The following is a 13,580-nucleotide window of genomic DNA, read 5'->3' as shown; positions in this document are numbered from 1 at the left end:
CTCCTTAATCAGCCTTCTACTAATTTTTTTTTTTTAATTAAAACCCCTGTAAAATATGGATAATCAAATCTGGGTAAATTAAGTAAAGGGAAAACATATCTCTGTAATATCTGGCTATTAACAGAACATGACTGGAAAATGAATGAAACCTGGTACTACAGCAGCATGACTAAGGATGGAGAAAACTTTGGTGAAGATAAAGATGACAAGGAGGATTGCTAACAGCACGACTCGCTGCTTCAGCTTCACGCTGACCTCTCTTCCATCAGGCACATCACAAAGATACCAATGCCACAGACATAAAGACATTGCAGTGTGGGGCCAACCACACACAGTCAATTCCAAGTTAAAATATTCCAAATACAAGATCTGTGTGAGGGTGTGTCAGTCTCACTTGCACGCTGACAGGTTGCCTCCCAGGGCCATTTAAAAACACACACAAGCTTGCTCTGCTCTGTGCCTACAGACAGCACAGCACTGGGCTGGGACAAAGGTGACACCACGACAACAGGGTGTCGCCTCATTCTCCAATCCATTTAACAACTGAAACTATTAATCGAGGGAATAAAACCAATACAAAAGACAGGGCAAATGATTCCGTGTGAGACATTTCCACCTCAACTGGAGACTGCTTCCCTAATACCAGCTGAAATGCATCCCGAAACAGTTTAGTAGAGCAACAATGGGTTCTGAGAACCGCCTTGAGGAGAGCCCGCTGGCATGCAGTTTATTTTTAGTGATTAACCAACCACTCTGCACATTAAGTTTTCAAGAAAGAGTGAAAAGTCATTGTCAAATTCAAGTTCTGATTATCTCCAGCCACCTGTTTGGTCTCATCATCATCATTTCCCAGGGAGTACATAACACTATTAGCTGAAACAAAGGCACTGCAAGTGCATCCAAAATGTAATTGTGATGGTATCAAGTTTGGTGTGAAACTCAATGTAAAACAGTTCCCGTGCGTACTGATAACGGCAGTGCTGCGAGATTTCAGAGATCTTTGCCAGTCCCAACACAACCTAAACCACACAACTTCTTCAGTTACCCATTCACGGTGCACGTCAGGCTGCAGTGATAAAAGGGAACACGGAAAGTTCGCTGTGTCAGCAAATGCTTCCTCCGCACCTGCAGCTGCCACTCCCGACTGTCCCAGCTCAACTGGCACCAAGGGGTCAGCCCAACAGCCCCTGACTTCCTATGAAGCTTTCTTCAGAACTCAAGTCTGATTAAGGCATAAACTTCTAATGATGTCGCTCGTTTCATTTAGAATAACAGAAATTCCCTCATGCTACATGCTCATATCATATGTAAACATTTAGAATAAAGGTTAGAATATTGAAGTGGTTTTTTTTAATCACCAATATAGGAAGATCTAGCAGCCCCCAATCTGAGACAAAACAAACAGTCCAACCCTGCAATGTGAGTGTTTTTGAGTTCTGAAGTCTCATTAACCTTTGGAACAGGCCTCAGAAGAACACATACGTTAATTCAGGGATGAATTGCAAACAATTCATCCATCCCACTGGGATGGAAACTGATAGCAAGGGAACTAAAGAGTTCAACTGTTAGATTATTTCACTATTTACCTCTGCAGATGAGCAGTGAGAGCAGGTTTAAAGAAGAGGCTAGGTCCTGGCCGGTTGGCTCAGTGGTAGAGCATCGGCCCGGCATGTGGAAGTCCAGGGTTCAATCCCTGGCCAGGGCACAGAGGAGAAGCACCCATCTGCTTCTCCACCCCTCCCCTTCTCCTTCCTCTTTATCTCTCTCTTCCCCTCCCACAGCCAAGGCTCCATAGGAGCAAAAGTTGGCCCAGGCCCTGAGGACGGCTCCATGGCCTCCTCCTCAGGAGCTAGAATGGCTCCAGCTGCAATGGAGTAACACCCCAGATGGGCCAAGCACCACACTCTGGTGGGCATGGCGGGTGGATCCAGGTCAGGCACATGCGGGAGGCTGTCTGACTGCCTCCCAGCTTCTAACTTCAGAAAAAAAAAAAAAAAAGAGGCTAAACACGTCCTCATGCTGTGATCATTCACGTCTAGGTAGAAGGTCACGATTTGGCACTGTCCTGACTGCCCTACCCTACAGTTGCCAACCTTATTTAGTGCTGGTCACCTACTGGATCACCGGAAGAACTGCCTTCTGGGCCACCAGATCCTCCAATCCAGACTTGATAGTGCAGCGAATCAATTTTTAATCACAGACCATGTCCTATTTCTACAAATTTCTCAGCAAGGCATACAAACCCTACCCCACATGGCTTCAGCCAATCTACTTGGTTAAGTATCACCGTCTTCTCAGCTTTAACCTCGACAGACCACAAACACACTCTGGTCCCCAGCTCCCCGCGTGTGCTTGACCTTTGCCCTTGTCATGCCTCACACTGAAACTCCCTCCAGATTCCTCTTGCCCTCGGCCTTTCTTCCCATCTTCCCGTTTAAAGACTGATCTGTCTTTCAAGGGTCACCTCCAAAGCCACCTGCGATTCTTCCTCACACTGCACTAAGCTCTCTCTCCGTCAGACCTCAACTTAATGGCATTTTGCCTTGTCCAGTATATAGCTCCTAATTCCCCTCTTAGAATCTTGGCTCCTGAGCGATCCTGACTACCTTCGCATTCCCCTGGAGTACCTAATATAGTAAAGTTTATTCACCTAAACTGAAGGAAGTGTTACAAAGAGGCTCTGCAGATATCTTAAGACTCTGGTGTCTCCTTTGGTATTAACTGTCAAGTGAGTGTGTATCAACTGGCACCCCAATGATGGCAATCCTTAATCAGCTAGCCTCCCTTTATTTAGTCATTTATTTCAATACAAACACTATTGATACTGACAGTTCGGAAAAAAAAAACAAAGATGTTTAAGAAATCAACAATGTAGAGATTGTAGTGGAATTTCTACAAAAGTTTATGAGTTTGCAAGACTCCGAGTCCAGGAAAAAAAAATGTATGAACTGCATGATAAGGATCAATTTTATCCTCCAATGATGGTACACTGTACTGCTGTGCCCTTGAGAGGGGAGGGTGCCCAAGATAATTCTTTTCTATTTGAGACAGCAGTATACTATACACTCTGCAAACTGGGTTTCTAAGATCCCCATTTTAGATACTAAGGAAATTAAAACAATACCACTGGGTATATTCCAATTATTCATGAAAACTTACCCTGCATTCCCAGAAGCCTCCGCCTCCTGTTTTATGCTCTCACCTCTTCTTATATATGTCTCCAACAGTATAGCACTGTCCAGGTATATTACAGTCATTTATTTTAATGTTTCTGTTACGTGGAACAGAGCCTACCTCAAAGAACAAATAGACTCAAGGTAATAACATAACTCAAAAAATGTTAAATATAAGAGGCAGTGCAAATGATAGTCTTCACACTAAAAGTTGGTGTCAACTCCCGATTTGAGTTCTGGAAGGTAGACCTTTACAAAGGATTTTCCTACTGAACTCTGGTTTCTCTCTCAGGTCCTTTGGCTAAACGAGCCTTGCTACCGGGGCTCTGTTTACTTTCATCCTGCACACATGCACATGCACACACACACACCAGCTGACACAGTCACAAACTTAGGACTATTAAGTTGTTTGGGAGAAGAGCGATAGGTAACAGAAAAATAAAAGAAGTCCTGGTATAAAGCCCTCTGTTCAGGAATCTGACTGAGGTCTGGAGAAACACATATGGGAAACACATCAGTGCAGAGGTCTGTAAGTCATCGTGCGATAAAATTCAACATATGTGGCTGCTGAGGAACGTGCCAACACTCACTGCCTTCCTAGGGGCTCCCACAAGCCACCAGAGAGGTTCCAAGCCTCATTTGTAGTAGTGGCCCTTGAATCTCCTCTGGTCAAGTGACTGCCTCACACTGCTTCTCCTAAGGTCATAGAGAAGAAATCCTATCCTTGGCTCATAGCAACTGCAAGTGAAAGCTTCAGAAATAACCCTTTTTTGTTTCCAATTCAATGGTCAAATCAAGTTCTCATCACATAAACAGAACATAATATGCCTTGTGAGTTTAAGGCACAAGGAAAACATTCAGTATGAACATTTCACCAAGAGGGCAATTAACAAAGGCAAGTATGGCAAAGGTGTTGCAATTTATTATACAACTAGCATATGATCATATTGACTCACACAGCTCCATGCCCTTGATCCTGAGTAGGAATTACAAGGACCCTTTTACAAACTTCTTCGGTAACTGTTGGTTTCAGCAAACCTCTGAAGGTTTGGTGAACATTAAGAGATAAGACTTGAATTTCATTACGAGTTTTTGATTGTCTACAAAGATAGACACCAACAAACAATTCCCATCAAATGGTAAAATCAACTCCCCCCCCCCCCCCCCAAATCTGAGCTGGTTTTGTGACCTGTTTGGACCAACAGAATGCTGTAGAAGTAACTGTGTCAGTTCTGGGCTCAGGCCTTAAGAGACCTGGCAGCTTCCACTTGGGACCAAACCACTATGTAAAGCAGCCTGGGCTAGATGACTGAATGATGAGACCTCTATGGAGAGAGATCCTGGCCAGCCCCTGGCTCTTCTGGCCACCCAGCTGAGGTGCCAAGCACAGAAACGAATCCATCAAGGGCATTACAGTTCCGATTAAGGGGCTAGTTGCCTGGCTGGTGGTGGCGCAGAGGATAGAACTTCAACCTGGGACGCTGAGGTCCAAGATTCAAGACCCTCAGGTCGCTGCTTGAAGCCCAAGGTTGCTGGCTTGAGCAAGGGGTCACTAGCTCAGCTTGAGCCTCCCCCGTTGTCGAGGCACAAACAAGAAGCTAGCAATGACCAACTAGTAGTGACGCAACTACAAGTTAATGCTTCTCATCTCTCTTCCCTTTCCCACCCCCCCACACAAAAAGGTGCCAACTGATACAGCCACACATGCGAGACCAGCCCATATCATGTGGGGGGAAAAAAAAACAAAACAACAGCAGGGCTGCTGACAAACATGATAATAAGAAATAATAAGTTGCTGACTTGGCCCAGGCTGGTTGACTCAGTGGACAGAGCATCCGCCCAGCATATGCACTTTCCTGATTTGACTCCTAGTCAGAGCACACAGGAGAAGTGACCATCTGCTTCTCCCCCACCCTTCTCTCTCTCCCCCTCTCTCACTGTCTCTCTTCCCCTCCTGCAGCCATGGCTTGATTGGTTTGAGCACGATGCCCTGGGCATTGAGGATGGCTCTGTGCAGCCTCTGCCTCAGGAGCTAAAAAATAGCTCATTTGAGAGCATGGCCCCAGATGGGATGGGTGGATCCCAGTTGGGACGCATGTGGAAGTCTGCCTTTCTATCTTCCTTTCTCTCACCTGAAAAAAAAAATTTTTTTTTAATTTTTTTAATCGTTGTCTTAAGCCATCCATTTTTAAGAGTAGTTTGTAAAATCCAACATTCTCACATCTATTAGGTCCATATCAACTATTTTGGGGACATAAAAATTTATTGAGGAAGAACACATAGGGAAATAGATTATGTGACAAAAAACAATCCCCTCAGGAAGAAGGGAAACATTAATTCATCATTAACTATAAATAAAGATTGAATAAATAAACTGTTGTCATATTCTTGATTATTTATGCCTTATAGAGTAATAAACTCATTATGATAGTTATATGCCATTTCTATTTCTCTTCATTGTAGATGTTTAGAAAGACACATAATTAAGGACTCTTTAAGGTAACAAGAAAACAAACAGAATCTCCACTAGATCACAAAATGCACTTACATACTTCAGCAGTTAAGACTAAACTCACTCAACAACACAAGCCCAGTGTATAAAGCCTAAACTTTATACTTCAGCCAAAGCAGAAACTAAAGCAAAAACCACAGCCCTTTACAAAAAAAAAGAAAGAAAAGAAACATGCACACTTTTACCCTGGGCTATACTGTCCTTTTGCTTTTTAATTGGTAGTGACATTAGAGCACTGTGCTATATTATTACGAGCACTGTGCTATATTATTATTAGCAGCCCCCTAGAAATCAAGCAGTCTCTCCTGGTTCTCTGTAACAATTACTATAAGGAAAATCAAGAGCATTCAGAAACCTTCCCACTTAACACTGTGTGCTTCTATCTAGGAAGTCAAAACCTCCAATACCAAATGGCATCCGTGTTTATCACCTGATAAACCCCAACTATCTTCAGGAAACCAGCCCACCCCACACTGCCACCGGCCACCCACCACCACAGGATAACACACCTCTTTTTCATCTTCAAATAAAACAACAACATATACCAAATAACATTAATCAGCATCTGCCTATGGCTTTCCTTTCCCTGTAATTCTCGACTTAAGAAATAGCTTCTGGCCCTGGCCGGCTGGCTCAGTGGTAGAGCGTCGGCCTGGCGTGTGGAGGTCTCAGGTTTGATTCCCGGCCAGGGCACACAGGAGAAGCGCCCATCTGCTTCTCCACCCCTCCCCCTCTCCTTACTGTCTCTTCCCCTCCCGCAGCCGAGGCTCCGTTGGAGCAAAGATGACCCAGGCGCGGTGCTGGGGATGGCTTTGTAGCCTCTGCCTCAGGCGCTAGACTGGCTCTGGTTGCAACAGAGTGACCCCCTAGATGGGCAGAGCATCCCCCCCTGGTGGGCGTGCCGGGTGGATCCCAGTCGGGCCCATGCGGGAGTCTGTCTGACTGCCTCCCCATTTCCAGCTTCAGAAAAATGCAAAAAACAAAAAAAAGAAATGGCTTCTGAATTCACCTTCCTATGCTGAATATAAACTCATCTGTAGCAAAGGGGGTAAGGGTGTTGAGGGTATATGCGCTGGATTCTGAATGTCTGCTGGTCACCTACTGTGAGACTTGTGAAAGTGATTTAATGCCTACCCATTCTAGGCCTTGGTTTCCTATGAAAAATAAGAACACTATTATTTAACTCACAAGTGTTATTAAGAATGAATGGCATTATCACATGTACTGTGTTCAATCAGAGCCTGGACAACCCATAGTAATTGCTTGTTAGTCATTATCACCATATCAAAAACCCAAAGATGATTTCCTGAGACGAGAGAAGACAAAGCAAATAACCCTGACTGGTTAGGCAGCCTTCTGGAGTACAGTCAGGGGCTAGATACACTAGGTGCATTACTAAGAGAGAAAGTAGTCCTATATCTCTGAACCAAACCCTGTCCTAAATTTGAGAAGCAGCGAAGACTCAGAGCAAGTAGGACTCTTTAGAGTGGGTACCACGTGAAGTGCAAGACTGGGAGGTTACGTCACTAATTTGACCAACCTGTTTCCCTCCTCTGCCAAGTTCAAGTCTACCATATTCAATCTAACTGCAACAACTGGAAAGCATGAAGTCATTCCACCTCACAAAAAATGTTGGAAGAATGACTTTCACAATATTCTTCAGTTGAGAAAATTAGCTTTAGCTCCGTTTTATATTTTATCAAATTTATTGGGGTGACATTAATAAAAGTATACAGGTTTCAGGTGTACAGTTCTATAGTACATCATCCATATACTGTATTGTGTGGTCACCACCCCAAGGCTTCTCCCATCACCACTTATCCCCCTTGACCCTCTTCTACCTCCCCCACCCCCTTTCCCTCCTGTAATCCCCACACTGTTGTCTGTGTCTGTGAGTTGGGTTGGGTTTTTTGGGGTTTTTTTTGCTTAATCCCTTCACCTTTTTCACCCAGGACCCCAACCCCCATCCCCTCTGACAGCTGTCAGTCTGTTCTTCCTATCTGTGAGTCTGTTTCTATTTTATTGTGTTTATTAGATTCCATATGAGTGAAATCATATGGTACTTCTTTCCCTGGTTTATTTCACTTTAGCGTAATACTCTCCATAGCTCTATGATGTGTGTGTGTGTTTTACAGCTCTGTGTTTTAATAATGACAGCTTTTCATGTTCTTCAGCTCATAAGCCTTAAGAGTAACAACACCACAGACACAGACAATCTAACTCCCATGCAGTCCAAACTGGTCTGAGTGTTAGATTTTGATTTCATTTCCGCTTACACTATTCATATCTATCAACTCAGAATCCCATAGGTGAAATCCTCTAACAGCTCCCTATGAAGGAAGACAACTGGGCATCAATGAAACATTAAGGCAGCCTTTCTCCCTGGGTATGAGAGTAACAACAAAATAGACACTAGTCTTTGTTCTCTCTCTGAAAAAAATTCAATTCCTGCAACGTCCCATTTAAACCTTGATTTAGGGCAATCCTCTAACCCTCTTCCTTGAAAAATGAAAAGAAAAAAAAATCTTTAGTTCATAACATTAGTGAGATCTGTTCTGAAAAAGCCAACACAGGCAGTGTTCATTGATGTAGAAACTCGGGAAATGCCAAAGAATTTGCATTGCTTCAAATGGGCCAGGAATAATGAACCTTCCTAAGTTCCAGGTACTTCACTATTCCATTGTCAGTGTCTAACCATTTAAGGCTGTTACAGAATGTAATTCCTATATAGTATGGAAATACCAAATTTCAAGTAATATAACATTATCCCTCAGATTTTCATGTTTTCCATCTTTACTGTTCAGTTCACTACAGTTCTTGGAAAGGTATATAAACTTTATATAACAATAACACATCACATTTTTTATTATTTATTCATTTTTTTTTTTTTTAGAGAGGAAGACAGAGAGAGAGGAGACAGAGAGAGAGAAGGAGGGAGGAGCAGGAAGCATCAACTCCCATATGTGCTTTGACCAGGCAAGCCCAGGGTTTTGAACCGGCAACCTCAGCATTTCCAGGTCGACGCTTTATCCACTGCGCCACCACAGGTCAGAACACATCACATTTTTTAATCTAATGTTTTAGGGGGGTCAAGCTGACAGGCCACAAATCAGTTTAGAAACAGAACCTCAAGCAGGTCTGTGCTGAGTTATAGCTGAGTGCCTCCAGCCATGATCCCTTGAATATACACATATAAACACACACACACACACACACACACACTCACTCTTTTATGGTGTGCCTGTCTCCTTTACCATTGTGAGTTTCTTAAGGACAGGGGATAGGTTTTATTCTCTTTGCATTTCCTGGGAAGCCAGCACAGTACAGGGCACATGAGAGGCACTCGAAAAAAGCCTGTTGAATGAACAGAGTATGTATAGCAAGAGCAAGGAGACCTTTCCGGTTATAAGAATTCTCCAGCTCTCAGTTTATTGACGACTTCTTTTTACAGAGGGAAACTAAGTCCTAAAATGAATCCAGATACTGGACAGTAAAAAACAAAATGCTGAAATAGGAATTATGTACACCAATTTTGTACACTCAATTTTAAATTGCTGCCTTCTATATTCCCTTCTAGCTTTTAAAGCAATGTCATTGTCCACTTGGTTGCTGGCACTGGTTGGGACTGGGAGTAAAGATGATCTGGAAAAGCTAAGAGGAACACTGGAGATGGTCCAAGACACTGCCCAGGAGTGATACAAGGCAGGGCTGGAGGAACCGGAGCTCCAAGTAGTATTGGCAAAGCTTTCTGAAATGAGAACAAACATTAGTACCTCCACTTTGTTTTCCTTCTTCTGCAGAAAGGCCTACAGAAACATAAATGCACCCATACAGAGTGCAAGCTTACTACCTCAACCAAGGGTAAGAAACAAGAAATAAACAAAAGGTATCTGGGCAACCAAAGTGGTTAGGAAGTCCCCCTTTAATAAAGAGGTTGCAGCCCCTCCTCACTAGGCCTGGCTAGCTGTTGTCCAGTCTCTTTCAGGAAGCAGTTAACTGGGTTGCTACTCCACAGAAATCCAGAAGCTGCAAACTAAAAAGAGGATAGCAGGCAGAGCTTCCCACTTCTGAAAGAGATGAACTGACTACTAAAAGCATCTTCAAGAATTCAACAAGCAGATGGGGGAAACAACCTACATATATCAACCGCCTCAAAGCCCCTCTCCATTGTCGGAAATGGATGCTAGTGATGACCTTAAGTCAACAGAACAAAGGTTAAACTATATTGGCTAAAAAGCAAACAAAACATATAATATACTGTAAAATTTTTCCATAGAAAGTGTAGTTAAAATAAGAATTTGCAAGTAATACTTTATTCCCTAACAGTAGATAAAGGAGGTACATAAAGCAGAAAGTCAGCACTTCATATGGTTGTGTTGCACTTGCACAATTTCACATTCCTTGACCTCTTTTTAAAATGTATCCAAATTAACACCCTCCCCCTCCATAGGTTGTTACCATACCAGAAAGTACAGACTTCAAACACACCCCAAAGCTTAGTATCTCTTTTCTCCATCAGTCTCCATTTCTTATACTGGGATGACAGATGCAGCCCCAAGATTCATCAGGTTCAGAGCCAGGGCTTTCCTCTTATGTTTCTGGGTAAGAAAGATAAAATTGTAAGTTAGATCTTTGCTGTATAGCCTCTCCTAGATGGCTCTGGCAGTCAGGTTGACATTGTAAGTTAAGTCAGAGACTAGTTTTAGTTGCAAAGTAAGGTCTTCTGTTGTGTACCCTTGTCTATGCTAATGAACTCCTTAGTCCTTAGGGGTTACAGAGGCAGTTCAAGGAAGGGAAAGAGAGAGGTGTGGAATGAGGAGCTGCTAGAGAAACATTTCAAGGAGGAATGTCTCCTCTCCCACTCCCAATATTAGGGGCAAGAACACCGACAGTCAGGGTCATTGTTACCGGTGTGCTCATTATCAAGAGCTACCTTTCCATTAATGCAAAAATACTGACTACCAATCTCACTGAGGCAGAGAAGGCTGAGGCAGTAAAGTCTGCGAGGCTGTCCCCAGGCTGCAGGTGGCTGAAACATTCTACAGTCCTACAACCTAACCTCAAGGCAGCTCCACCAAGTAATACAATTTATAGACACCTACCTCCATGGCATATTTTCAACAGGGCTCTGAAACACATTTTCTTAGCTTCTTTTTTTATTTACACAAAAAAATGAAACAATTTAGTATATGCATAAAAGACATTTTCCCTTTCCTCATTCTGTTTTCCATTCATTCATTTAACTATCAAATATTTCCAGCACATCAGCTATGAGTTATGCATCGTTAGTATCATCGTTATTACAACAAGCTGCACTGCCTCATTGCGGCCGTGCTTCCCACCCCATCTACAAAACCTGACATCAACCTCAGAAGACTGTCTACTTTTTTATTGTTTGCAACTATGGGCACAGAAAACAAACAGCAGGCTCCCGATTCTGTATGTGATTGCGGCAATCACCAAGAGACAATCACTGTGATTACAACTTTAAAAAGTTATCAGTTCAACTGCTGAAGTGTCTGGCATCAGGGTTTACACCAAATGAAATGACAGGTCACACACAGTGTGGGAAGCTGAAGCCTGCCCTATAAGTAAAGAAAATTTCATTTAGAAAATCAAAATTCAGGAAAGAGAAAAAGCAGAAACTTTAAGACAGTGTGAAAGAGTTGGAGTCTACAAATGGAAATCAAGAGAACAGACTAAAAGTCAAGGAATTATCAATTCAATATAAAATAATTCTATGACATAAAGGATCAGATGATAGAAATAGTAAACACTGATTTGTTTGTTTGTTCCCTAATTCAAAATACCCAGAAGGAAAAGCAAGGCATGTGTTTTCAAGTTTTCATTCTTTAACCAAATCGTAGCTACTTTTCTAGTGGTTCCAGAGAAACAAGCAGAACAAACGAATGTCACACTGAAGGAGTGCCATGAGCTTGCAGATGTCCCCCTTATCTTCCACCTCCACCCATTGCTACCCCTGCACTTTACTGTGAGGCTGAGAGTCCGAAGCACCTGCTTGTGCTTTTTTATTCTTTGATAAGCACTTTCAAGTGTGGAAGGCCTGCCTGCTAACTGAGTCCACCGTATGGCTCTAGGGGCCAAAGTCCGACACCTTCATAAACTTCAGAAAAGTTATGAATTTAAAACAAAACCTTAGTTTAACTTGAAATCTACCTTATATTGGCTCTGAGTCCAGGCAAATAATCTAACATCTTCATATCTGTACCTCAGTGTCTAAAAGACATGTCTTGATGCTAAATAACAATATAAATGTGGGGAGTGCTGTAAGGCTTAGCTCAAAGGTCCTGTATCAACTCAAGGCATGTTTGTAATACACAAGCACACTACTAAGGTCTCAAAACCCAATTAAAACAAATCAACTCCAACAAAATTTATGCAGTAATTTACAACACAAGAAAAGAAATAAATAGGAAACAGCTACCCTAACGACTAAACTACATATTTATGAAGTTAAAAGCTAAACGACCCCACAATTCCTACTTTCTTGTCAAGGTGAGAAATCAAACCTCCGGAGACCTGCCAGCTGGGTGGAGATGAGACTAATAACGGATCCTAGACTCAAGTCGGAGGAGTATCAAGCAACTCTCATTTCTCCAAATTATAAACTACTCAAGCACCCAAATGATGAAATGTCCATTTAAAGGGCTAAGAATTCAGTAAGCGTAACCATGCCCTGTCCCCTCCACTTTCCCTCCAAGTTCTTTCTACCCTTCCTCTTCCTACCAGGAGACGTGCAGGTAACAGAAACCTGCTTAGAATGAAACTCTCGTCAGACCCACAATCAAGGATACAGCCCAGCCTGACAACTGGCCGCGTTCATCGTTAATGGCAACGCTGAGGTTCTTTTTTAATCGCTGGGCCGTCACACCCGGAAATGAAATCTCAAGCGCAACCCACTTTGGACTGCTGTACCATTTCCTTAAGTGGCGCCCGAGGGCCAGCGTGGGGTGCCCGGCTGAGGAGACCACGGGCCCCTGGGCACGGTCATCCTGCCTCCCGCTCGGGGCCTGCAGGTCACTCGTGCCTCCCAGCCACGAGGTGGGCCCCCGGGCGCATGATCCTCGCCGGCCACTACAGTGGGACACGAGGACGGCGCCGGTGCCAGTCTCCTCCGAGGACCGTGTCTGGGCACAACGGTTGGTCACTAGAGGGACCCCGGGCGGCCCAAGGCGGCCCCGGCGAAGGCCCTCGCCGCAGGCGAGCTGAGGACGCACCGGCCGGAGCCACGTCCCTTCAGCCGCGACTGCCCGCAGGACCCTGCTTCGGAGCCGGACAAGAACAGTGCCCGGGCGGCTCTCCCTCTGGGACCCGCCTGCGACCCCTCGAGATCCCTTGCTCAGGGTACCAGCTCCGGCCCCTCGGGGCGCCCCGCCCCCAGGCGGTCCCCTGCCCCTAGCGCGCCACTACCGGGCCAAGCGCGGCACCAGGGGGCGGGAGGCGCGAAACCTCCTCCGCCCTCACGCCGCTCACCTGCGGGGCCCTAGGCTCGCTCCATGGCCGCTCACGCCCAGCCTGCGGTGTGGCCCCGGCCACCCCGCTGCCTCCGGGGAGGGGCCGCCCGGCGCCCCGCTCACCGCCCCCAGCCGCTGCTGCCACTGCGGCTCCCGCCCACCCCCGGCCTGGCCATTCCCTGGCCACCTCTCTCGGAGCTGAGCCGGCTGTCCCACACCCACCCCCCACACCCACCCCCGCCTCAGCGGCTCCCAACTGTTGGTACCGTCCTAGCGTAAGGCCTGCCCCACGACCAATCCGAGGGCTAACTCCGTGAGACCCCGCCCACCGCTCCCCGGTGGGCGGGCCCATCAGCTCCTCTCTAGACCGTCCTCATTAACCCTTTCCAGGCCGGGCCGCTTTGCTTAACTCCTTCCGCA

The 13,580-nt window shown here is 45.0% G+C and overlaps 1 protein-coding gene across 10 annotated transcripts in view; it reads right to left on the bottom strand.

Moving 5' to 3' along the window:
* Positions 1-13,354, bottom strand: part of FAM20B (FAM20B glycosaminoglycan xylosylkinase) — a 37,616-nt gene extending 24,262 nt beyond the window's left edge. The window contains exons 1-2 of one of the 10 annotated variants that reach the window (XM_066261246.1): positions 13,180-13,354; positions 10,149-10,283 (exon numbers count right to left, since the gene is read on the bottom strand). The gene's annotated coding sequence lies outside the window, so the exon portion shown is untranslated. Of the gene's footprint in view, positions 1-3,159; positions 3,265-10,148; positions 10,284-10,787; positions 10,809-12,621; positions 13,053-13,179 lie in introns of those variants that run through there. The other 9 variants (XM_066261235.1, XM_066261242.1, XM_066261240.1 and 6 more) reach the window with 9 other exon arrangements.
* Positions 13,355-13,580: the final 226 nt, after the last annotated feature.

This window comes from Saccopteryx bilineata, chromosome 2 (genome assembly GCF_036850765.1).
Source record: "Saccopteryx bilineata isolate mSacBil1 chromosome 2, mSacBil1_pri_phased_curated, whole genome shotgun sequence".
In the NCBI taxonomy this organism is placed as follows: Eukaryota; Metazoa; Chordata; class Mammalia; order Chiroptera; family Emballonuridae; genus Saccopteryx; species Saccopteryx bilineata.
The sequence above is the reverse complement of the archived record's forward strand: the minus strand, read 5'-3'. Positions and strand labels throughout refer to the sequence as shown.